The sequence below is a fragment of the Pungitius pungitius genome, chromosome 15 (assembly GCF_949316345.1).
Source record: "Pungitius pungitius chromosome 15, fPunPun2.1, whole genome shotgun sequence".
Lineage (NCBI taxonomy): Eukaryota > Metazoa > Chordata > Actinopteri > Perciformes > Gasterosteidae > Pungitius > Pungitius pungitius.
Genome location: NC_084914.1, coordinates 5,611,114 through 5,638,482, shown reverse-complemented (window position 1 = coordinate 5,638,482; position 27,369 = coordinate 5,611,114). Strand labels below are relative to the sequence as shown.

Genomic DNA, 27,369 nt, shown 5'->3' with positions numbered 1-27,369 from the left:
GGACTTAAGCTGCCTGGCTTCAAAAACAGATGCCCGAGGAGGATAAGGCAACTCTGTGGGAGAGGAGGCACCTAAGTCCTGGATGGATAAGAGGAAGGAAGGAAGAGTGGCAGCTTTCCACTCTTACTGTATCTGTACGACGGGACTTCATAGGAAATGTGTTTTTTTTGTTATCATTCCCACTCACCAACGGCATGTACGGTGCTACTGCAGGTGTTGCCACCTCCTCTTCTGCTGGGCAGATGTTGTGAGACGTTTGCATTTTATGTTCATCAGTGGAGAAAAAGAAAAAAAAACAGCATTCCCATGCTGCTAAATTAGCTGCTCCTCCATTCTGTGTGCTGTGTGCTGATTTTCCTGTCCGTACCGTACGCTTCTTTACCGCAGCTGCACATATGGTCCTGCACATGGTCAAGGTCACGGGAAGTCGATAATGGTTAGGGACCACCCGGCGCGTTGGCCATTGGAAGGCAGGTCCCAGAAGCTCACCGAGAGTGAGGCAGCCCGTGCAGATCGTGTGATAATCTCTGGGTCATATGACACATGTAAAAGGCTCAATCAATAGATGCCCTCATGCTTTCCCTCAAAGTGCATCATTTATAATTCAGAGGCTACATATATGCATATTGTATTGAGTAACCGTTGAGTGGGATTAATGTCCTATTCTGCATTTTTCATGTAATGAAAATGTCCGACTCCTCACCGTGAGAGTGAAGTGCATTGTTGTCCTGCACCTTGCAGTCATTGCAAGCATTTGCATTTATGCATTCTATGTTTCTGCCCCCCCCCCCCCCCCACACACACACACACACACAGTAATCACCTATCTGCTTAATGCTCCTAAACAGTTTAGTCAACAGATCCCGTGATAAACAGCTTGTTTTTGTCCCGATTATTTGTTGGGGGAGCAGCGCGTCAGCATTTAACAGTATGTTATTTCTGTCTTTATTGAATTGCGGTGGCGTCTCGGAAGATTTAATCAAGCACTTGATAAAAAATAAAAAAATAAAGAAAATGATGCTGGTCACGGTGCCGAAGGGAGAGGCGCTAAATCTCAGCTAAAGTGTTTTCAAATGTTCCCGTGCGCCTGGCTGTCTTCCCATCATGAAAACACTATTATGTTTAGTCATTGAATTTTATGATTACGCATAACATCTCGCCAGATATGAAAATTAAACATCAACCGGCAAACCTCTTTACTCGAGCCCGACACCTAAGGTGTTTGCATTAATTCACAGCCGTGGACTGGATGGACTGGATGATTTACGCCGTCATGTTTGTAATCAAATGGCTGCGCTGTTGTTTTTATTAATATTAGTATCTGTCGTTTCTACGCTCACACCTAGAGGGGTCGTACAGGCTTCCTTTTTAAAACAAAAGCTACAGGCCTTTGCGTCCATGTGGACATAATTGTACCTGTTTCACTTTGAGATAAGAGTACAGCTGGCTAATCTCATCTCTTGTGAGGGAAAGTGGAAGTTGAGCCCCGTGGGGGGGTGGAGCGAGGCTTTAAGCTCAAGGACAACAAACCCTTTTTTTTGTCTCTGGAATACATATCACAGCGGATTAAATTGTGCCCGATATCCTTTTTTTAGAATCCCCCCCCCCCCCCCCCCCCCGTGCTTAAATTAGACACTTGCAATTGCGCCCCCGACACATTCCCCGAGTGTTTTCCTCCGCGGCTCCACGCAAACCATTTGCACTCCTAAAACAGGTCACGGGGGAGGGGAGGGGGGGGACGGTTGTAGTTGCAGGTCAGCGGTGCGCCGTACGTGCCGCGGGAATTTCACCTCCGCGCCCGAGCCGTCATACAAAAAACGGTCGCCTACGCGCAACATGCGACACACACACACACACACACACATACACGAAAGAGCTCCCGGAGGAATGTGTTGACCCCTGACCTCGGTACTTCCAGAGAGTAATTAAAAGCAAGCAGTGTGTTATGTGACAGTGTGCAGTTGGTCAGATGGAGATAGCTATCTAGGCGTGTGGGGTAAGGGGGGGGACCTTGGGGACCGATGCGGTGTCCAAAATAGACCTTGGAGATTAGGAGGGGGGGGGGGGCGGCGGCGGTGAAGAGCATCCCACCCTTCTGCTGGAATGTCACAGCTCGCCATGATTCTGTATCAACGCTGCCAGTGTCCTTCACCATAAGGACTGAAATCCAACCGGACGCGGAGGGTTGACATGCGTCACATTCCCAGGGATGATTCTCTGTGTGTGTGGTCAAGAATCAGGAGTAACACAACAAGCTCAGCTCTGTGTACTCTGTAGACTTGATTACTTATTACTTATTATTTTTATTGTTTCTTTATTGTCCTAGACGCACATCACGAGTGGGCACTAAAGGACCCTGCGTGTGTTGTGTAGCACAATGAGCTACATTGTGACAAAGTGCGGCGCCCCTTTGACACGCGGCGGCCAGCGAGCGTTATTAGAGCTCGCAGCTGGGCGCTTTATCGCCCGTTTTAGCAGACGAGGAGTCATCCCGGGCGCATTGTTTCAGCCGGAGGAGTGACGTGTGGCTCCTGTTGGAGGGGGGGGGGGGAGAAACGGAGCGGAATTGTGTTGGCACACGAGAGTGTGGTTAACTTCTGAGTCGTGCTGCAGATTTGGAGGATTAGCGGAGGAACAATGAGAATCTTTCAGGGGCTGAGATAAGCATATTGTGAAAATAGATGGGCAGAAACGGTGCCAGAAACTTTTTTTTTTTCGAGAGAGACGAAGATACCGTCTTAGAATTTGTCTGATGTGAGAAATTAATTAAATCTCCCTGATGAGGAAAGCGTCTAATTCAACAGTCTGAGGCGACATAAAAGCCGGTGCATTTGCGATGAAAGGAGAAGCCACTAATGTTCCCTTCTCAATGCGCCCATTATGTTCGGTGGCAGGTTCCCTTTTAGGTGACACGGGTGGGCCGTCTACCCGCCGCGCATTGCTACCTGGGAAATGAAAATTCATCACGCACGGAGCTCTTCCCGGTGTCTCACCGACGGACCGGGCCTGCAGACTCTGTGGTGCAGGCCTCGTTTGCCCCCCCCCCCCCCATTCAAAGCAGCAGTTTAGAAGGTTGCCCCCCCCCCTGGCGGAAGCCCTGGGGTAAAGTCACACAGAGGCCGCTCTCGACCTCCTCACCCGCCGGTACCTCGGGCCGCCCGGTTGCCCCCCCCCCCCCCCCCCCCGCCCCCCAGTCGACGATCAAGAGCGCCACACTTCTGTTACACCCGGAAAAGACGCTGGACACGTTATTCCCTGCGGTGTAATCCGGTGATGCATTCCGCTTCATTACCGCTTCAAAATGCAGAATTACCTGTCAGGACTCCATTGGGAGCCGGCGTTGCCAGCTCTCTCTTTCTCCAGCCCCCCCCCCCTCCCCATGCGCAGTAACAAAGGGTACTGCCTCTTAACACATAGATTGTCATTAAATGAAACCGGAGCTATTTGTAGGTTCATTAATTACACCCTTTCACACACCGCTTCCCTTTCCCCCGGAACAAAGGGAAGGTGAACGAGGACTTCCATTTTTTTGCTGTACATCAGTGTCAGATTACAGCCGTCCTGCCTTCGTCTCCCTTCCTCTCTCTCTCTCTGTCTCTCTCTCTCTCTCTTTCTCTGTGAGCTCTAGAGATAAATGATTAATTATAATGAACCGGGGGGGGGGTGATATGGATGTCAGTGTGCATACACTGTCACCTTAAGCTTTACGCAGGAATCGTGGCCGTGAAATGTTGAGGATGGCGGGCCATTTTTCCGGATGGTCACATGCCGAGGCTGCCATTCAGACGGCTGAATGTTCGGCTGCAATTAGCCGCGTGTTTAATATCGGCCTTTTAGTCATCATCCCGGCATTGTTTAGCTCCGGCGAGTGACTGGAATATATCTGGTTGTTTTCCGTGGAATGTGATACTTGACTGTACATTAAGGCACTCTCGAAGGGCCCGGGCTGTGGAGTGAAGCCGGAGGAGAATGGGAGTGTGTGTGTGTGTGTGTGTGGGGTGGGGGGGGGATAGTATTTCCCACTTTTTGTAAACATAAGCTAATGAGCCACTGAGTGCTGACCAGCAGACGTCCACCTCTCGGCCTGAGGTTTGTGCGGCTTGTGCCAGAGGGGGGAAATGTTTGCTTCCACGCCGTCCGTTGAGCTCTCTGCACACGTTCACGCCAGCATGCGATTCGCACATCTTCATCAATCTTTCATGTCCAAACAACTTCATTAAAAGAACGAATCATAACACACCCATGTGTCACACCCTCTATTAGCGCTGGAATCATCCAATGGCAAAGCCAAACAAAGCTAATGAAAGTCTATCCGAGTCCATCCCCCTTGTTGAATGAGACACATTTGATCCGTAACAGCAGCTGTCTCAATGCGTGTTGGAAGTGTCACAGCCGCCTAATAGAAATCGCCGAGGACAGGTAGCAATAACAGGAATAAAAATAGTCAAATCTGAACAACGTCTGCACGCACAGCGGCTCCCTTTTCACCTGATCGTAAACAAACCAGGTGCATTGTGGGCGAGGAGCTCTGCTGGAGTTATGAACTTGAACTTTCTGTATCGGATAAGATTTTACACTGGATTTACGACCGCATTATTTCTCTATTGAGCTTTCTACTTTTTCCAAACTTGCTAAATCCATGCGAGTTATCTTCCTGGTGCAGATGTGCGTTTGGCGGTTTCTTGATCAATTATCGCTCATGTTCAAAGGGTCAAATGATTAAATCAACCTGTTATGTGGCAAACCAAAGAAATGTCTTTCCTCTCATTTAAAATTAGCTGATTGCTAAATAATTACTCACCCTGGCATGTTGTTGTTGTTGTTGTTGATCAACGGCTACAACGGGAGAGCATATTTATCGTGTCTGCTTCAATGAATGAATGCCTTGTACATCTTTTACATTCTTCATTCTGTACACGTGACATCCTTTTGTAGTCTGTCCATCCCGGGAGAGGGAGGTTCTCCCTAAGGCTTTCTCCCTTTCTACCACATCGAAGGGTTTTTCACTTTTTTGGGGTGGTTTTTCTGTGCCGATGTGAGGGTTTTCGGGACAGAGGATGTCGCATGTATGCATAGCGAATGTAAAGGAAAATTTAAATAATTTGTGATTTTGGGCTAAATAAAATGAACTGAATGAAAGTGAATTAAACATTATCAGTACGGTTTTACCCTGTGATGTGACAGTGCCATTGTCTCTCTGCCTTCCAATAAGTGGATTAGTAGAAGGATGACACCAGTGAAAACTGCAGCATTGCTGCCGCCGCCACTGATAATAAACTTTATTTAAGTAACACTTTGAAGACAAAGCTTATGAAGTGGCTCACAGAAAGCAGAGATAGCATGATCTGAATTAAATAAAAAAATAATGAAAGACCTCAGAAGTGAAACGCTTGAGATGAAGCTTGAAACAAGGATCGGTGTTTCATCCTCTCATCTCCAGAGTCTGCCTCATCTCGCAGGGGCTGGGTCACATTTTCTGGTCCAGCCTCGGTGTTGGGATGATCAGAAGGGCCCCGTCCGAGGGTCTGTGTGTGTGTGTGTGTGTGTGTGTGTGTGAGGAGCCTTTCAACAAGTTCAACGCTCAGTCATACAGCTTGGGGTCCAAACCCGCTGTTCTTTTAAAATCCTAAAATATACCCTGAAACTGACAGGCGGTCAGATCCTCCTTCTATAACTAAAGCTTCTATGTGGCTTCTATGTGCAAGATGTGGAAGAAGAGCAGGTTAGTTATTTGTGGAGCATTCTTATACTAATATTTTCTATTGAAATATGTATGGATTGGTATGTTGGCATAATATTTAAGCTCAGCCCAAGGTGATTGGCAACTTTGATGTTATTTTATTATCTAGATTAAAATAAATTCCTGGTCATTGAAGTGTTCCGCCTTAAATCAACAAATCCATGGTGTTAAAGATGTTTATGACATTATAACATTCTCACTAGTGTTTAGAACATAAAACCCAGCAGTGCTGTTCTCGTTGGCCTTCTGCTAACGTCACGGCAAAAGATCAGTACATGTTGTCTCATTAACCACAACGATGAATTGGTTTTAGTATCACCAGCGATGATCCCAATTTTAAGGCCTCGGCGTCCAGTCTCACTCTCCTCGTGGACCTGTGCTCCCTTTTTTCCTTTTCTTACCAGTGTGTCTCCTGCCGGGTCCCTCCAACTTTGATCTTTGCTATCTGGCTCTCATCTTATGAGGTGTGTCCAGGACGGTGATTGAAGGTGATGGGGGGGGAATATTAGAGACTGACATTTCTCTGTCATCTGACATCACAGGTGACCCATTTGAGCGTAGCCAGCACAGGTGGCGTGTTCTTCGTACCTCTCCTTCACTTTAGTCCTTTACTCCCCACAGAGCCTCAGGGTCAGACTCGCTTTTTCAGAGAATGATTTGGATTTATTTTCTATTTTGATTAATTCATGATCAATTCATTATTTCATCCATACAATGGAAAATATGTGTGTATTCAAGAGTAAAATCATCAAAGCTGGAATAAATGACTAAACATTTTATGGACATTACGTTTGTTGATTGATGAGCAACTTATTGATTCATTAAGTAATCACAGCAGCACTAAAGATTAATACCATGCATTTAGGTTGTAGTCAGTTTGCACCTTTCCATCTACGTGACAAGTTTAAATTATTGCAATTAAAGAACAACAAATATGAATCCCATTTTGGTGGATTAGACGTTGATTGCTCTGGTTTACGTCACTGAACTTGAAAGGACGTTTCACCACAGAGAGCTTTGGATTAACGTGCCTTCTCCCTGCAGATATGAACTGAACGATTGCTTTGGTGTTTGGTCCCTCCGTGTTTGCAGTTTCAAGAAATTGAACTGGTGTTAATCCTCAGACCGACTTTTTGGCAGTAAATATAAATAAGCACCACTCTCAGAAAACACTGCCTTTAGCCGTAATGAGGCTTAAACTAGAGCGATTCCTCTTGTCACCTTTATCTAGTAAAAGGCACCCATTATATCTTTGTTGACCACAGCCGCCTCCTCTTTCCTTTCCTCCTTTTAATCTCGCACTAAAACACAACTGACCCTCGCAGGCTTTCTTCTGCTTGAGGGTTTCAGATGTGTGTCTTGTCATCTAAAATGGAGATGTATGGGCCTGTGCCGCTGGCCTCGGTCGAGCCTTGACGTGTAGCAGGGTCTCAGGTGTCAGGAGCCATTTCCCGGCCAGGGTCCCGACCAGAACGAGATTAGGTCCATTTATCTGATTCCAGATTGCTCTAAACCTATTTCAACTGTCATTTACTGTGCGACTGGGTCATTAGTCCTACATCTGTTTTGTTTTGTGCCTGTGTGTGTATCTGTGTGTGTGAGTGTGTGTGTGTGTGTTGGATCGAATTATACTAACACCAGCAGCGCCGCACGAACATGTACAATAAAATCAATTTCCCCGTCATAATCTCAAGGAGATGAAGCCAAGACTGACGTTAATGGCACTAAGTACATGTTTCCGTTTGATGGCATTGAGGTATCGCCTTTAGAAAGCTGTGCGAAACAACATGCCACAGCTCAGAGAAGGCATTCACTTTATAACATGTGGCAATTAACACTACACTCTTTGAGTGTGTGTGATACTGATGTACCTGTAATATGAAATCAACGTGCTTTCAAGGGTTTCAGTCATTCACGGATCTCACCTTTCAGATCTTTTCTGTAGTTGTGGTTTTTTTTCAATGAGGAAGGCACAAAGTGACAAACTGATAATTCACCGGAGTGAAAGGTTTGCGACCGAGCACGTTGAACTGAAAGCACATAACAAACTCGGCTTGTGCTGGATTGTTCGGGGCAGTGAAATTAACATTTTGCCAGAAAGGAAACCCTATTAACTGTTGTGTTTGATTTTCTTTTGAAGATCGCAACGGCTGAGGCTTTTACAAATGACTCTGGATGGGTTTCCACCTCTTTGTTTATTCTGTCAAATTCTGTCAGCCTGAATTAGCCATACGGCTGATGATGGGTTCCAATCCCGGTCTAGCTTTAGCTCTAAATGGTAAACAGCTATTGTTTTTTTTTTTTTGGGGGGGGGGGCTGCTAGCTTCACATTCAGCCCCTGCTGATGGGAAACATTTGATTAATCTGACAGGACTTCCCCCGGTGGCATAACAGCGAGCTACCTCTCAGAAGATTATAGAATTATCTGTTTCCACCGGCAATTACCTTTCCCCGTGGATGACATAACGCCGCGAGCTCGCCAGAAAAGTCGTAATTTATTCCAAACCCGGGATGCACACGTCGCTTGGCCGACGTCCTGGTAATCTGCTGGCGTGTGCGAGGAACACACACGCACACACAGACCTCATGGGAGCCGTCGTAGACGAATGCAGGTTGGAGAGATCCGACCGGTTTTGGGGCGACGGAGAGAGGAGGTGATGGGGGCAGTAGGTGCAGAGCCACAAGATAAGGAATGCATTCAATATACACAGGATCATTGCTGCTGTTTCTAATTTGTCCCGGCAGATGTGAACCTTATCTGCAGGATATTGGAGTCCTTGTCTGCATACATCCTCACAGGTGTGGATGGTCTCTCAGTCGTATCTCTGTCTCTCTCCCTCTGTACCGCCAGAGCCAGCGTTACCACACGCAGCTGGTTGAGAGAACAGCAGCACTTTTACTTTCAAGACTGCTGTGATAGGGTCGGCCCAAGTAGGCGTGTATTGGCTGGCACCCACAGGTGCACCAGATGAGGACTAATGAGCCCATAACATCCGGCTTGATAAACCAGGAAATGACCTCGGGAATTGTTTGAGTTTCACGTTGCCGTCGCTGGTTGGCACGCTATTTGAGGCTGCCAAACTATACATTGGGCATTAGGAGGTAAGCGGTTATGCTTAGTTGTTTTTTTTACTATTTCTGATTAGCTATGGTATGCCGTGCATGTTACGCCCTGTGTTTTGTTATTAGCAGGCATACAGCTCACTAGTGTGTGTCTTACTCCTCATAGCCCATGGTTTGTCTGACTGTGGCGGCGCGAGACCCATAGACGTACATGTAAAGTCTTTTCACGGGAGTTAACAAAGGACGACCAGGTAGGCAATCCAGGCATGGTTTTAAGTGCATTCACCTGGGCAAAGCGACCGTGACGTGGGCCATATTATTAGTTGGTCAGATTACTATACGTGTAATGTAATCATACTGCCCTATTTTGATTAGTTAATTTTTATTCTAGTTATTCTCAATTTTGTGAGTAGTAGAAGAATGATGTACTGGGAAAATGTGCAATATCTGCTAATATGAACAATTAGTGTTATAGATCTACAAACGATCATCATTCGTAGCCGGACCACTGTTTTCCTCGATTCATTTTTCTCTTTGGCATACTAAGGCAGTTAAAGCCACGTGTCTTGTGCTGTTGTTGATGTCTGTTCTCCTTGTGGGCCCAACTCAGGTATAGTTCTACTGTAAGAATATAGCGGGCATTTCTCTGCCCTTGCAACGCTTACAGTGTAAACACTTTTAATGATTGAGTTTTGATATCATTTGTTTCTTTTTGTGATTTTGCTTAATGTCATCGTGTGACCTAATTTAGGTGTTTTAATGTTTGCAGTGTGCACTAGCATGTGCATGAGTATATCAGAAATCACGCATAGCTGATTTGTCCGTTATAAATTCAGCAGTACAACCAATTACTTGGGTTGGTTCTCTGTGCCTAGGTTATGTGTTTACTCTTTGTGTTTCCTAGTATTTTGTCATGATGTATAGTAAAGTAATTGATCTATGCTTTGTTACTCCTGCCAAGTACAAGCAAAGAGACTGAATAAACTATTGACTGTCTGTAACTGCTTCTGGTTTTATCCATTTATTTTGGGTAACCTGCAATATGGAACTACATGGTGGCTAGTACAAAGTTGTACTCTGTCACACTGCAATAATCCTTTTTATTAACCATGGATCAAATAAGCGGGGTCTAATGTGAGGAACCCAAGGGGTCAATCAAACGCTTAAAGGAGCGTGACCATCGGCTAACGTAACCATCATCACCAGGCAGCAGCACGTAAGATGCTGTGTCCTTAGAATTGATATTGAGCCCAAACAAGTTTGCTGGTGGAGGCTACTTTTTCACATTGAATGTGTTATAATGACATATGCGGTCGGTCCAAATCAAAGGCGACCACAAAGCGCGCCGTGGTTTTTCGGGCTGGTCCTCCTGCCTCTTAGTGGGCAAAAAACAGATCCATTCATGCTATTTCACAGGAAAGATTTCTGCTCGTTTTCCCACTAAAGAGACAAGCACTCCTTGTGCTTCCTCACTGGGATGGCATCGCTAGCTAATCTCACTAATTCTAAAATGTGCTCCGGCTTGTTGAGTGCTATAGTGGGTGGTGACTATGTATACTTGCTTCTCACGGGTTTCATTGGTAGATGAATGGAAATTACAGATGCATCCTCAGTCCATTGCTACATCGATAACAATTAGACAAGACAGCCATGTAAGAGTGGACAAGCTGTTATTCACAATGCGTACGTTAAGTCATTCATTTGTTATAAATAATCTCTGGTAAAATAGATTTCAACTCAAGGGGGAGAAGTTTTCTTTTTTAACCAAAGTTTTCTCTTTTTTAACCAAAGTTTGTTTTTTTTAAGTGTTTCTCTTTTTTGTGACTATAAACCTGTGACTTTTAAAGGGACTGTTCATCTCCAAGGATTTGGTTTCCCGCTGATTGATCCTAAATTCCAGCTGTGACGGGTGTCGTTGTCATATTTAGAGTGACGGTCCCAGAGCTTTTCCAGGAGCTTTCACTGTAAGGACCTATTTTTTATATTCATTTATGTTGTTCACTCAAAGGATAGCTGCACTTTGGCGTTTCCAACACTTTGACGTGAACGTTTTTTGCTCCCCCGCCTTCTAACTTCAATTTATAGCCGAGTGTCATTCTATTCATCTATATCTCACCGTATTTGACTTTGTAATTACAAGAAGCCTCTTCCCTAAGTTTATGCCACACATTCCCCCTGCTCACTGGCATCCCCCTCCTTGGATGCGCCAGCGTAGCGTCCCTGCTTGTGTCCGGCTCCCGTGCTCTCGCCTCGTTCTCTGACCCCCTTCCCCTGCCTCCCAAAGGCCTGCAGTCCCTTCCCTGTAATGAGGACATTCTTCCTGTTGGAAGGTTAATGGCATACAGAGAGAGGTACCTGACGAATCCAAAACCGCCTGACTCCTCAGGCAATTTCACACAGAATCTCTCGGCTTTTTTTTTTTTTTTTTTTTTTTTTCCACTGGAAGGAGAGTCCATTCAATGTGTGAATGAGTCAGGTAAATCCAATTCCAAAAGGCAATGGGATTTGAGATGGGGAGCAAATTGCACCAAGGTGATGCCGGACTGGTCAAGAGACCCTTGAGGAGAGAAAAAAAAAAAAAAAAGTTAGCTCGTTCCACCACAATAGAGGACACTGCTGTTATCTTTGCTGTTAGTCGTGTTTTTATAATTGATTTCCCCCTCCGGGCACAATGGCCGGGCAATAATGAAAAGCCTGTCATTCCTGTTCCTTTGTGTTGTACCTTGATGAGGTCATTGGCTCAAGGTGGCCACAGCTACGGACGGCATGGTCTGCACGGAGATTGGTCAAGGGGTTGAGGACAGGCAATCTGAAGTCAGTGAATTCGACCAAAGTATAAATACTGTAAATTAGAAACAATGGTGTTTGAAGATGAATCCCTTCTACGCTCGATGTAATATTGTTCGGGAGCAATGCGGCCCCGACCTTTGCCCTGTTACGGTTGAATCCTTGCTTGAGGAAATAATGTTTATTGTGTGGCTGCATTCCTTGCACGTTGGTAGAATAAAAGCGGAATGCCTCGGACGCAGAAGATTGCAACAGCCATTCGTGAAATGGTTCTTCTAAAAAGCAAGACTTCATTAAACTCTCATGGCCGCTGGTTTCTGTCGGAAACTTCAATCGTGCTCTTATTCTAAAAGCTATAGTATGCAACCGGTTTGAATGCTTCCACACAAACAACTGAAAATGTTTTTAATTAACCCAATCAAACAGTTTTGATCCCTGAAAAGATGCCAGTCTTAGTTTTGATGCATTCCTTTCTATGTATAATGGAAATTAGATGTTTATCATACACCGTTCAATACGTTAAATATGTTCAGTCTTGAATGCAGCTGGAATCATGGAATAGAGCAAAACGGACCGCACAGGACTGCAGTAGCAACACTCCGGCTTTCCAGCCTGGATCCAAGGAACGATGATAAAGTGTGGCTTGAAGAATGAAAAAGCAATTTGGAGAATAAAATATTTAATTGTTAATAGTGGCTCAATCTATCTCAAAAGGAATGACTTGTAAACTCAGCAGAACTCGGACGGGCTAATGCATTGGATGAGAATATAATAATTAAAGCAGCAGCACTATAGATGGTAATTAGTAAATAGTGCTTCGTCTTGAACTCCGTAAATGCGTTTGTGAAACACTTTTGCTGTAATTGCTTCAAGGCATCTCAGAGAAATGTGATTCAAGCAGTGATTCTGAGAATCTATCAAATTAATACACTGCGCGGCCTGTCGCACGCACACTCACTTAAACAAGAGGTGTCACTTGATGCTTCCGCTAAGAGGGTTTGGACCGAGAGAGACAACTTATTGATTAATGTTCGGTAAAAAGTCCAAAGATTCCTTAAACATTTTTCATTTTGCAGGACAAGAAGCAGGAAGACAAAGGCAGGAGTGGACATGAACCTCGGCACGTCCTGGTTTTTATGTTTGGACCAACTCGTCACTGAGGTAAAGTTCCTCTCATGGTTTTAATAGTTATTCTGACCCCAGGGATCGTAACCAAGTTACTATTATATATATATTTGAACAGTGCCTTAAATATAAGTTTGCTAAACATACTAAGGAAATGGACCGAGGATGATGACACTTTAACATAAAAGTATTTAAGCTTAGTATGATTAATTATTTATTACCTCAACCAAAACATCCAAGCTTTGCTTTTAAGGACAACTCTGAAAAAAATTTCTGGAGTTTTCTATGCTACTTTCATGTCATAAGTAAATACTATATTATTAATTAAAAGCATATACAAATGATCATTTGGTCCATTGAATGCAGTACTTCTGCTCAGACCTAACTTTACAATACCCTCATGTATTCAGTACGACATATATATGATTTATTTTTAATAAAGGAACTTGCTATCATTTATTGCAATTGAGCCAATTTCAGCTGCTTTCTAATACAAATGTTTGATAAACCTACAAAGGATATTCCATACACGCCGGTTTTAGGAGAACCACCTCAAGCATTGGTGCGAACGTGCAGAGATTCAGGTTAAATGCGGTCGCTCCGGCAACCGGAGTGTGTGAGCAAGATGGCGTCCTTCAAAGGCAGAAAAGAACTGTCAATTTCTCCACACGTGTTTTCGGTCACCTCGAGTTCACGTCTGCAAATTGGAGGCCTGTCACCGCGATTATATTTGGTGTAAAATGAGCTCAATACAGCGCAGCGAAAGCAGTTATCAGCAAAACGTATGCAGTAAGTAACTTTTCCATCCAATAAACTAAGCCACTAACTAAAAAAACCTGCAGACCTTGTGGCTGAGAAACAGGTGAGTGCATTAGTCGTGCAGAGCTACATCAAACTGTCGGCCTTGTTAGCTGCTTTTTGCGCCATTTTCCCTTCCAGTTTGACTGGAAGTCCAATTACAAGTAGGAACAAGAGCAAGTCCGATTTAGTGGGAAATTCCAGAGCGGATCGGCTCCACAGGCCCGGCTCATGATGACGAGGCGGAGATTTCGTGAAAAGGTTTCCCTTGAGGTTTCTATCTCCCGCCCCCGATCTAATCTTTGCACGCAATCAGTGTCCCCTGCTGAGCAGCAGCGCGTTGAGCCCTGCTGCAACATGAAAAACGAGGAGGTAAACCCGTCACGACAGGTCGCGGCTCACTTGTTCGCTGTCTGTTTTTTCACGGCACGGATCACATCTTCCCTTTCCAAAACACGCACGCGCACCCTTCCAAACGGGGGGTGTTTCTGCGAAAGCTCCAACCCGAGGCGACGCGGGGCGCGAAACCGGCTGACATGACAGCAGGAATCGCACTTTGAGACCAAATTAAACTCATTGGGATTCAGTTACGCGTATAACCTCATAACTCTACTGGGTTTCAGCCGAAAGGTTGTTGCCCCCCCCTTCCCTCCCTCCACCTCCCACAGCTTTGGTACGAACCAACAAATACTCCCCTCCCTCCAGAATTCCTTCTCGAAGCAGGTCAGCTCTTGTGAGGAGGGAAGGACCCGGCATCCTCGTGTCCTGGTTTATGACTGCCTTGATTAATTGTGGGAGGACATAAGTCTTGTTGAAACAGAGCTTTTGTAATTAACTAGCCACTCAGGGTCTGCCTTTGAATTAATAACTGTGATGTTTAATCAAGATCTACATCAAACAGCGGGAATGCTGCATGAATATTTGCTCATAGTGGGCCCCATCGACTTGACGATAGGTTACCATCTCTATTATTTCCCTCTGCATTCGCAGAGGTGATATTACTTAAAATTATGGAAATAAGATGAACTTGATCACTTTTATGTGGTATCAGCACCTGCCTCTGAGGTGCCAGTCCTTTAATTAATTGAACAGTAATGAACAGTTAAAGTCAGGATCCTGAGAAAAAGTGAACTTGAAAGGCAAATCTAAACTAATGAGGTTCTACTTTGAAGTAATGAACTCTCAGGGTTTAGGCTTCTGGGCCTCGCTCCGTGTATCTATAAGACTGTGAGCCATACCGACTTTGTTCAGAATTGTTCTGTTCCTTAACTTTTTTTGGGGGGGGCAACTTGAAGTTGCTAATTACTTGGTGAGACAATACAACGAGATGAAATCCTTCAGGGAGACGCTGGCTGTTGGAAGGTGTTTCGGAGGCCGTTAGTAACCCTTCGGATCTTTGGGTTAAGTCGGGTTGCATTTTATGGACCGAGTTGTCGTGTTACCGGATACAAAGCACACCTATAGCCCGATTTCTGTGAAGGAACCACAGGTACATTTTTTAGCAAGCTTTCTATAGCTAATTCAATTTCAAACAAACATAAATTAAAGAAGGAATCCCAAGTCAATTCAAATATTGTATGCACATAGCGGTGATGCATCAATAATCAGGGTTGGCTTGGCTTTGCTCAGGAATTTCTTTCGATTGGACTTGTTTTAGTTGTTCACAACAGACAAGCGTTCGCACGGTATGGAAACTTCCTCCGAAGATGCTGACAGCAGAAACCGCTGATAAGTCATCGAAGTTAAATGTTTACTCCGTCAGAATTTACAAAACCCATTTAAAATCTTAAAAATAAGCAACAACGAACTAAAGCAAAGGATTACAACAATCAAATGTTGCCATTTTCTTTGAGATTTTCCCATGCAATATTTAACATGTAATTATATTTTTTTTAAAAGCATAGCACTTTGGACTGAAACAATTAGTTTGAATATCTGTGACGGGCCAGACGCTGGCGTGGTTCTTGCTCCACCGTCGACCTGCTGTCTGCCCTTGACACGCCGGCTGCAGTGGGAGTTTGTTTACTCTGTGTCTTCATCCCCTTCGGTGGGGGACACCTTTCCAGCTTCCTCAGACAAACGGGAACATCTCAGAGAGATTCTGAAAGAGATGAAAGTCCGTTACTTAGTTACACATCTAGCAGTGATCCTTCAGTAGAAGTTGGGCTTTTGGACACCTGGTGGATGTCCAGTGAGTCCCATATTCTCTTAGCTCTGTTTTTGATCACCTCATCTTTGAGGGAAATATCAGACTATTTAGCTGCTAAGGTTTGGATTTAATTCAAATGAAAACAATCCCAGTTTTTGTGTGACTAAAAGTCTAACTGAGAATGCCATTTCTGCTTCCACACAAAGCGATAAAGATTTAAATCGCCTCACAGGATGGAAATGTGTGTGGGCGACCCAGGTGCAGAGTGACACACGTGTCCACACACACACACACACACACACACACTCACTCCAGCACCCTGTCCAATTGAGTGTTTCGGGGACAGAGTGTGGCAGCAGAGGTTATTCTAGCTCTTCTGTCATTAGTATCAGGTGTTCTTTCTCAGCCATGCAGAGGCGCTGGCGGGGCTTACTCATTGGTGGTGGGGGTCATTACATCTCGTTGGCTCCTGTCTACCTGTCTCCTGCCGCCACCGCACACTAACAAACCACTAGCTGCCTCCGCTGAACAATCCAGCACAGCAGGATAGGTGTTGGAGGTGTTGTGCCAGTGTCACTTTAGTTAGCAAGACAGTTAGGCTCTAGAGGGATGGAAATAACAGCCCCTTCATCACTGCAACAGGAATCATGGTTTCTGGACCTACCACCACCCGTCTTACTTCAGTTAAGATGGGCATCGACAAGCGATACACTAACGCCACCTGGCTCATTATGGCCAATAAATGTTAACGTGCAGTACTGGTCCGTTCCAGCTCAGGGTGCTGAGTCGTGCACAAACAGTGCACATATCAAAGCGCCAGCATCACGTTAGTGTTGTAACATGAAGCTGACAGGTTTGATTGAGCCCCTTGGTTTCATCAAGGTCATCAAGGCAACAAAGAATGAGTGTGACATAGAAGAAATTGCATTAAAAACGGTGATTAACGCAGCGGGCTTCTTAGACTCGTGGTCATGAAAGAGGCCGTCATTAACATGTGGTTTAAGAGCAATTAAGGTGTATTATACCTGCCGGTTTATATGGGTTCAGGTCCCCCACCTGCTGGAAGGTAGTCATTAGTGCCTGAGAATGGGGTCGCGTTGTTGGACCAGTTGTGTAAACACACAGCTCTTGAAACTGATTCCTATTAAAACTGTGTACTTGTGACACTATTTCTAACCTGCCACAGACATCCTGTTACTTACTATAAAACGAATAAAAAGATATTATAAAAAACATGTTTGTTGATGATACAACAGCTGGTATATCATTATGACACATTTACAAGTGCAAGTTTAGTCAACACAAACACTTAAGTTAAGTTTAGGAAAACCTTGTGGTTTACAGGCTACAGAAGAAATATTAACAGAGTGCTTCCCCATATAAACGGTTAATCATCATGAAGAGTGAGAGTATACAAAGTATATTGTGTCTACTCTTTCTCTCTTTCAAACACAACTAGCTTGGAATCCTTCATCTTATTTTAATAATAATAATAATGTGATGATGCAGACTCAATTTGATGCAATAACTAAACGTTCACAGGGAATTTAAGTGAATTTAAATCTTATATGTTCTCAACGGAAAGTAATTATTGGGTTTTAAGCAAATTCACTTATTGAAAAAACCAGTAGCCTTTGGTGCATTAAAATGATGTATAGAGGCCTTTAAACACATCCACACAAACACAGACTTTTATGTTGATTTGTTGTGAGGCGATCCTGTTTGCATGCTCTCACATGCGCACACACACACACACACACACTGACTGACTTACACGTACAGCCATGCAGTGCAGCCCCTACTGTAGTTCATGCAGGTACAGCATTTTTATGGCCTGCAGACTGATTGCGTAGACTCGTGGTTTGCGAAGGAAGGCAGGGAACAGTATTATCCCCTTACGTCAGTGGTCATAACATTTGCCATTACTTCCCCTGCAAGATTCAATCACCAGCACACAAAGCCATGCTTCATGCACAACGAAAGGCGGGTGCTTTTTGTCAGACGCTGGGCAGATGGGAACTGCATATAGAGTGACTCCGGGATAGCATTGTTTCTGCCTGCCATAAAAAAATCTATTTAAGGCAAATCTAATCTTCATAATCTTCCCCCTCCGAGGTGGTGAACGGTGATGGGAAAGATTTCCATGCAAGTCCTGGGTGTCTGGTCGGCAGTGCACAGGCCCCCAAGATGTAGGAAATTGCCGAGAGCAGAGGATATTAAACTTCAATTGGAGTGCACTGATAAGAAACGAATTGGTGATTTATTTAGGCGTATTGTCAACTAAATCATCCTTAACCACTGGACACAAGTATATTCATAAACACAACCCTCCTGCTTGCATTACAAATTCTATTTTCCCTTATCTTCAATCTAAACTGCAGGGTAAATACTGTATGTCCTCATAACGGGGCGAGATACGGTTTTGAACAAAGATAATTTTCCCAGTGATTAGTTGTGGCGTAGCCTAGCAACCGTGTGTGTGTGTGTGTGTGTGTGTGTGTGTGTGTGTGTGTGTGTGTGTGTGTGTGTGTGTGTGTGTGTGTGTGTGTGTGTGTGTGTGTGTGTGTGTGTGTGTGTGTGTGTGTGTGTGTGTGTGTGTGTGAGATGGAGGCAGAAAGCAAGTGTGAGCTCTCTATCTCCTCTTTCTTTTCCCGTCTCTCTCTCGGCCGAAATGCGATGGCCACTAAAGCGGCTCTGCGCCGCGCGTCCTTTCTGGAGCGTGTAAATGGGCCCGGTGCACTGCAGCAAGGAAAAGGGGGCCCCTCATCGGTCCGCCACAGTGAATGAATTATTAATAGGAATAAATCCCAAACAGAGGGACGGGGGGGGGGGAGACTAATGTCTACTGCTGTGGGTTCCTCGGAGATGGGGGCGGCGGCTCAAGGATACCCGAGCAGCCTCACGCCGCCGTCAGCTGAGGACAGGGACGCTCGGGAGAGATGATCCTCGCCTCCGCCTCCCTGAGAAAACACACAACCTCGCAGACTGTGTGTTTTGCCTCTCGGGCCTCGCCTTCCCTGGGTTTCTTTCAGCGGGTTAATTTATGCTAAGGATTTGGGTTTAAGGTTAACTTTAGAAGGTGGATTAAGTTGAGCCGGGTGGTTGAGAGGTCAAGGAGTGAGTGATATAACGGATACATTCAGGCTGAGGCGGGTGTATGAGTTGACGTATGCAGGTAGACGTTAGACGGAAGCCCAACGCAGCAGAGCAAACTTTCGTAGATGAAGGAAAAGGGAATTTTGTTTGTGAAGAAATGAAGCCCGGCTTTATCCTCTCGAATCGTCTCAGCACCTCGGGCTGCCAGAAACAATCATTCACGCCCGTCCACATGACACATTATAATGAAAAATCCTCACACCAGAAAGTGTGTAGTATTAAAAAGAGGAAAGGTTCATGACCCACCACTTGGAAGAGGGACACTTTTCTGAAATGATTACTGAAATAAAAATGTAACTTACTGTTTAATGAAGTAATTAGCCATTGCCCACCTTTGGCGGGTAGATAACGTTTGACAAAAAGGGGATCATCCCTCATCAACTCAAATTAATATATAAGCAACTGTTAGGATTAAACACTTCAAATTCTATTAATTTGGTCACAGTTTGTGCTTTCTGGTAAGTTCCATCACTTTGAATGATACCGGACCTGCAAATGCAATTCATATATATATATATATATATACAGTATATACCTTACATCCTTTATACTCGTCTGCTCTGTTGATAAGCGTCTATGATCATTTCATGGATGTCATTCATTATAATGCAGTCCAATGAATCCAAAACGGCACACAAAGAACTGAAGAAACGGAACTGACCCTCTGAAAAGTACTGTTTTAGCCTGAAGACTGATTCTAGGATTTTAAACATATGAATGTACATATGTTTATATTGATATAATGACATTATTAATCCACATTGAAGCACATTCCAGATACCCGAGCCACAGCTGGAATAGAGGTCTCTCTTCTGGCTCTCAGGGCGGTAGGACGAGACGTTTTGCCCACAGTGAATGGAGGGAAATGGCTCTCCCCTCATATTAATAAATGAAAGGATTAACTACCACTGGTCCAAAGATAGCTCGTGGAGATCTAATGTGATGGCTTTTTCAAAGGGCTCGGAAATATGGTCAAATATAAGATCCTTCGAGGAATTGTATCGAACGGGAAGGTTGACCCCTCAGGGCCGGGGTACATGTCGAGGAATGCTGTCCAATGTGTCATGTTCGGGCATCGGTCAGTTGTGCGGTGGCAAATAAAAGCCCCATTTGGGAGGCACCTCTGGAGATGGAAAGTGCAGATGGTTGACAACGCTTTCCCCTCGGCATAAACATCCATTATTGTGACGTTTCCCATAGAAAAGGCATGATTGTTACAAACTGGAGCGTCTCGTGTGTGCTCTCGGGAGGTTAAAGAAAAGTTTCATTTGTTTTTTGGAGTGAGAAGTATATTCGGATTGTCTATATACAGTGTACATATATATTTATATATATAATCATATCCTGTAAATAATTTAGTATCTTTGTCTCGACTGCATTATGGAGTGATGCACGTAGCAAGTCTCAGGAGTTGTTGAAGCCAAATGCTGACGCGGCACAGTGAGCGTGAAGAACCTTCTCGTACTGTCAGCATACGTCCACCAAGTCACTTTGGGGCACGTTAGACCTTCTTCTCAAAGCACTGCTTCGTGTGGCTCTCGGAGCATTGATTGTGTACACACGCAGTGTAACGTGTCCACGGTACGCTGTAACACCGCTGCGGTATACATCTGGCATCGGGGGCCGCTCCATTAAACGTAGTATTGATGGGACAGACCTTTAGTAACAAGGCAAACAGAGACGCCAGCTGTGCCTTTGGGGAGCTTTGCTTATTAACAGGCGGGGAGCCAGAAGACACACGGCGAGCCACAGAGGCGGGGATCACTATTGAGCTGTCCGTCTCCGGGGGAATTCCTCATGCCCGTGCACTGCAAACAAGACATAAAAAGTCCACCTCAAAGAGCAATTTTTCTGTTTTGTCCGGTCTTGAAACCGCTGCTCCACCTGAAGAGAGGATGAGGGGGGGGGGAGCGGGGGTGTGTGCTTAATTGAATCTGTCCCATGACACTGATGACAACAGCTCAGGTGCAGGTGTTGTGATTTTCTTTGCTTTTGATAGGAATGGCACCGACCCCATTCATCTGTACAATGCAATATCTACTGCAAACTGTATCTTTCTGAAGAGTAGGTTCAATCGTATTTTTCTGAATTTAGTCTCCCACTAAAACAATGTACTATGTAATTTTTTATGTTTACGCACACCTTAATTGGTGAGGTCGTCGAAGCTGCTTATTCTCAGCGGTCATGTGCAGAGGAAAAAAGTCCGGCATCGCCTGTCATCCCTCCTGGAGCAAGTCGTCACGGCGACCCCCGGAGGAGGCGCCGCAGGAGGAGAATAATGAAGCTCGTTGTTTGCCCTGCGAAGTCGGAGGAGATCTGTCTCAGCAGGTGAGCCCCGTCCTCTCCAGCTGGTGCTCACGAAGCCTTCGAGGACTCTCTGTGGTTTCTCGCCTGCAGAGATTAAGTCGCAGGGAAGGCCGCTCCTCTTGAAGTGATGTTGCGTAAGGACAGGAGGGCGAAACCAACCCATTCCCAGCTCTGTGTCAGTAGGGGAATCCTTGTGCTGTGGAGCGTGGCCCTTTATGGAAACATGTATGTGAATATGAATCGGTGTACAGTACGGTTAAGGTAATAATTACAATCAAAACAACAAGAGCAGAATCTTGGATCTGGATCTATCACACAGAGCTTAATTTGGCTTCATCCAATTGATGTTTTTTTGTGAGCAAACGCTCCAGAGAAAAGCAACTAATCCTCAAGTTTGCGAAGCAAATGTTTGGTATTGTCTTGTTGGATAAATTCCTGGCAAGACTTTATTTCATGGGCCCTAATAACACCTTTGAAGGTTGAACTGTGTAATTTGGAGTTAATTATAGAGAAACTGTTTGTAGACACAAACATTTGACGTCTCGCTGTGTTCAGTTGACCTGCCGGGATGACCTCAACACTCAGTAGGACATGGTAGTAAATAATTGGAATGGATTTTATAAAAAAAGCACCAATCAAACCGTGTTTATGGTCAGTATAGACTTTAATCTTTAGCTATGTAGACGCTATTGTTTCCAGGAGTAGATCTTTATGAAGTCATTTGGAATCTACAGAGCGGTAAACAAAGCAAATTACCTTACAGTGGCTATGAAATTGCTTTGTATTATTTTTGTGTTGAGCAGATAACCATCTCAGCACTTATACAGGATAACAAATACATTCAGTCATTTTATATCATATTACAGCTTTCAGGTATCTTTCACAAGGTCGTCTCATTCTCTTATTTGTCCTTTATCAAGAATATCTTCCGACTCGAGGGATTCCAAGTCAAAACCACAAAGCTACATCGGATAATGTAGGTTTTACTGCAGTGAAACGGGGTCTTTTGATTATAAAATGACTTTCATGTGATAGAGGTTCAGATTAGTGAGGTTTCAATGCCCCGGGAAACCAGGATAATGCCTCTAAAGGTCAACGTTTTTATCGAGGTCTAGGTTTCCTCAGCACCCGAGCCGGAACAATGTGAAGCCCAGTTTTGTCACTCATGTTTTTGTCTGCTCCCAGTGAGGCCTTGAGTGCAGAGTGAAATTAATCCCGGGTAAAGGCTCAATTAAAAGGCGGGACCCCTCGGCATGCTGCAGGCGCTCTGCGGTTCTCCTGGTCTGAATTGGAAGTGTCACGAGGCGCTAAAGCATTAAGCGGTGACCGTCGACTCAGACTGACAGCGTGTCATCTCTCCTCATTCAGCTTCACCGGGCATCGGCCCCTTCTCAACCCCCCCCCCCCCCCCCCCCCCCCCCCACAATAAAAGCAAACTCTCTCTCTCCCTCTCTCTGTAAATACTGTACATACCAAACACACACAAGAGCCCCTCACACTCTTAGGCTTGTAGTAACTGCTGAGTAAGTCATACACATACCGTAGTCCCTCTCTTGTTCCCTCTCCTTCTCCTGCTTACACACACTTGTCCAAGTATCCCAGTGCACATAAAGCGTGCACAAACCCCCAAGACTTGAGGAGTGCACATCCACACGGATGCATGTGTGCACACATTGACGAAGTAATTAGTGGGTTGGAGCTCAGAGTCCTGGCGGTTTGTGGGTCGGGTCGCAATATAAAAAAAAAACACTCAGCTAGCCTCATTAATCTGGGTATCTGCACGAGGGAATTTAAACAACCAACTCCTAACAACATTCCACAAAACAGAATCCAAAGCAGGAATCACCAAATATCCTCCAGAGAACCCAACCAACGCGGTTGTCATTGATGACGAACGCAGCAGCATGGTCCCATTTAAGAGCAGCCAAGATTTCAAGATGTTTCGTCAACCTCTTTTTTTAGAGTTTCGTGCAAAAAAGACACAGAAGCTCTTTGTTGATTCACTCATTCAACTTGGTGAAAGCGTTTTAAACGGTTGACCCAAATGGGCCCGACCAAAGCGCCGTTTGAATAGAGAGGATGCAAATTGGGTCTCGAGGGGTAAAATAGCTCAGTCGTTTTCTAAAACTTGTGCGTTGGCCGTCGTGGCGTTCTGCCGAGTCGGGGCAATTTCTATTCAACCGTCTGCGGGTCACGTGTTCCCGGGCCGCTTGCGCGCGGTTGGCCGCGGCTCTCTGGGTCGGATCGTCAAGTTACGGCCGCTGAATAGAGACCCGGAGAGAATCACCTGTTGAAGCATCGAGCAGTTTTGTGTCTGCATGGCATTCAGCATCGGCTTCAGGGAGGGAGGCTAGTTGTGGCAGAGAGAGCAATCGATAGTTAAAAAAGGGCAAACGTGGGTTTTGTGGGTCCGATTGGGGGAATTCAATACAATTAAATTTCCCAGTAAAAGTTCAGTTTAGTGAACACATGCGTGGGTGAAGATTTTACCTACACTACATTGCACCTCAATGGTTAAAACCCCTGGTGTTATTTTCCCAGTGTACTCTATCAATCACTGCAATCGCAAAGTAGGTGTGCATTTATCATAAATAAAATGCCCAGGCCATCACTTGAATAACGCGAGACCACCTGAACTCGATTACACAGTCCAATGAACAGTGAAGAGTTACAGGAATACTTTCTGTCAAAACTCTGAGCTGTGAAATATGTTTCTTGAAAGGAGAGTATCTATTCTCTATTATTTTTTTTATCTGTCAATTTCAATGCGACCCTGTAATTGTAGAATTACTCAGCAAACACTTACCCGAACCACGAGCAATGCATCATCAGTAACTGATTGCCTCCGGGTATAATTAATATACTCAATGGTATTTCAACCCGGGATTGTTATACTCACTGCCTTTATCTACATGTATTTAGAGCCGTTCTTTTTTAAATCTCTGTGTTGAACAGTTTGCGGATGGATGACTGCCAAAGTTGCTTAATGCCTCAGTTGGATAAAGCTGGTTGTAAACACATCATCTCTGGAAATATTTGAAATGACCAGATAATCTTAAAAGCTTTGACTCTTACTTGTGAGTCATGAAGTAATTTCCCAACACAAGTTTCTACGTAATATATTGGAATAGTATTCACCGGTTTGCATTAGAGTGATCTTACAATGAACTAGTTTGTGTAAGCGAAATAACAAGAGAAAGAACTTTTTAAAAGTCGTGCTGGAGTAAAACAACATCAGGAAATTAAAAATGTATATATTTCTGCTCCAGAACAGATTGTGAGTGTTTTGGACCAACAAGGAACCAGAAACATCAATTATTGGTGTGAATGGTACACCGAATATTAGATAACTCGCCTTTAAAGAGGTCAAATATTCTCAATATTCCGGGAACTATACGAGGTGGGAACTTAACACACTGACCTCACACAGTGGGCTGCAGGCAGCAACATTCTCTTATATTTTTTGTTTTCCAGAATTGCAGGAAAATCAAAAAGGATCGAAGAGCTCAATGTCAGCCATTCAGAAGCTGTGAGTAAACAATATCATCCAGGGCGTTTTCTTAATCTGCATGGATTCAATGGATAAATTGTCTTTAGTCCATACATGTCATACTCTTAATTAATACATTTACTATAAAATCTGAAATACCCACATTACATCTTATGACAATCATGCATTTTTTTATGCAAAGCAAGATCAAGTAAGAATTAACAGATAAAACGGCAAATGGTGAAAGTGCATCTTGAGAGATAATTTAAAAGAGCACAGTGAGCCTTAGTTCCTACGTTAAGCTAGGAGCCAAAAATATTGCTGTAGATTGATTCAAATCACTGATCAGTAGATTAAAGTTATCACGTTGTGTCGTCATTCAACTTTTTCTACTTTTACATGGTACTTTATCAAGATTTCTTTTAAACAGCACATTATCTCAAAGGTTGCCGCGTGATATTAACTGTTTAGGTGTGGTTGACTTGACAAGAACCTGTGTACGTAGCAAACTGAGGGGGATGATATTCCCATGTGTGGCCGTCACAGCCAGTTAGCCAACACTACACTCGATCAGTGTTTAGTTTTTATATCATCATGCACACTGAAAGCTGAGGAGTCGTTTTTTGGTATTCAACGGATAATTTCTCTGACCCATAATCCTCTCTGGTTACCCAGCAACAGGCTGCATGCCGACATCCCCCAGGAGGGACAGTTGGTTTAGGGAAGCAAAGGAAACAGAAGGAGGCTGGCCCATGGCAAGAGACTGAGAAAAAAAAAAAAGAGATAGACAGATGATATCTTGTGTGAGCCAACCGGCACCAAAGCGTTGTTTCGACTCAATCTAATACAGGTGCCGCAGGATGCCTCCCGGTCAGTAGCTGCACCAGCAGGAAAGAAGCATTGCAGGAAAAGCTCTGCCCTGTACCTAACAGGAGAAAGATATATAGGGCTTGTCTGCTTCTTTCATTGGGGCCATAAACATAAGCTCAATATCCTTCATGTACACATTTCGTGTGTTTTGTGCTCTTCTTCATGCCGTGCAACTCTTAATTTCCCTTTGTGCTCCCAAGGTAATATTGGCAGCATGAATGCATCACCTGCTTGATGGCAACGCGTCGCACCACAGTATCTAAAGTGACAACGTAGCGCAGACCCTGGTGCGGAGGGAGGTCTGTCCTCAGCGTGCCTTTGTGCCTGTGAACAACACGCCGGTGCTTTGCATTGATCTGTTGCCCGGTGATAGTACAACTTCCCATCGATCGGCTGAACTTGTCGTTGCGCTCATCATGTGCGTCCGAGCAGAAGAGCGGAGTCAGAGGGTGTGAATCGGCGGAGGATGAGATTCATCATGTTGTCCTTGACAGTGAAGAAGCTACATGCACTGGTGGGAAGACCACTGGCTGACGTGGTATACTTAAGTAAAAGTAACAATAATACACTTGAAAAAAAGGACTTCAGGCAATGGATAGATGCATTGTTACAGTTGGTAAGATATTCCTGAAACTAAACCCCTTTGTGATGCTTTATTCGATTGGTCAGCAATAGCCATTCAAAGTATTTACCTCTTGATATAGTTGTTTTCATTGTTCGTGTTGAGGTAAACTATCCCACTCACTGCATATTACGGTTCCATCTCGTAGCACCTTAGCATGTCAAGTTACCGCTAATGCAACACAACCATTTCCTTCTCCCATTTAAAGCGTTCAAATGGTGGAAGTGCTCATTATGGAGCAGAGCGTCTTGTATCATTATTATATTATCGGATTGTTATCAATGATGAATTACTCTGTGAGTCGATATTTACTGTTGTCCATCAGTAAAAAATCTAATGCTAGCACGGCATTATTTTCTACGTGAATGTGTTTCATATGTCAAATGCATTGATACTTAGATACCCAGATTCTTAGAATAATTATTATAAGTGGTCTGTGCAACTAGAAAAATGATTTATTTTGATGTCATTTTGTACAAACTAAGAAAAAACCAAAACACATCTGATGATAACTTGATGCACAGGAATTCACCAGCAGACATTATTGATGTACTGTGTGCACCTTTTCCATTGTTGCGGCCGCCTCAGAACAGACATTGATTCTAAACCCCCCCCCCCCCCCCTGCAGACGACTGATCGATCCTTTTCTGTGTCGCCTAGATCATCTGCCAAGTACCAACCTGGCAAAATGTCTCCTTTTCAGCTGAGAGAAAACGACTTTGTGCTCCAAGATAAAAGGCACACCTCTACTAAAGGCCATGTTTTTCCATCCACGGTTCAGCACCCTAATTGAGTTTTTTAATAATGCTCACCTGCAGAAGAGAAGGCAGTTTTGCTGCCTCTCAACTCAGCCTCCCTTCTAGATTTACAGGGCATTAGCATTCTGGGGACACCGGGCCGCTCTCCTTTGAGGGGAAGGCGGAAAAAAGGCAGGAAGCGGTTGTCTGTAAATGAATGGCGGTGTCACCCACCTCAGTAAATGTTAATGAGGAACAGTACACTGGTTCAGAAGGCAGGAGGGCTTGAAAGAGGCAAGCTTGACTACAAAACGACACAGTGCTTGAAGCGCACTCTCCTTGCCACAACCGCTGAAAACAAACATAAGAACATGTTGGCAATGTGGTCACAGTAGAAAATCGGGCTTTTCCAAGCTGCCACTTTCATAATCAAGTTGTGTGTCCACCAAATAACATTCATATTTCAGCTTTTAAAACGTTTTATTTAGCTTGTTACAGGCTGTAATAGAAAAAGCACTGCAGCTA

At 44.4% G+C, this 27,369-nt stretch overlaps 1 long non-coding RNA gene across 1 annotated transcript in view; it reads left to right on the top strand.

Annotated features, from left to right (window-relative positions):
* The window catches only part of LOC134105096 (uncharacterized), a 61,851-nt gene extending 35,455 nt beyond the window's left edge, over positions 1-26,396 (top strand). Inside the window, exons 2-3 of the long non-coding RNA XR_009942433.1 lie at positions 12,667-12,751; positions 25,686-26,396. This is a non-coding gene — a long non-coding RNA (uncharacterized LOC134105096). The remainder of the gene's footprint in view (positions 1-12,666; positions 12,752-25,685) is intronic.
* Positions 26,397-27,369: the final 973 nt, after the last annotated feature.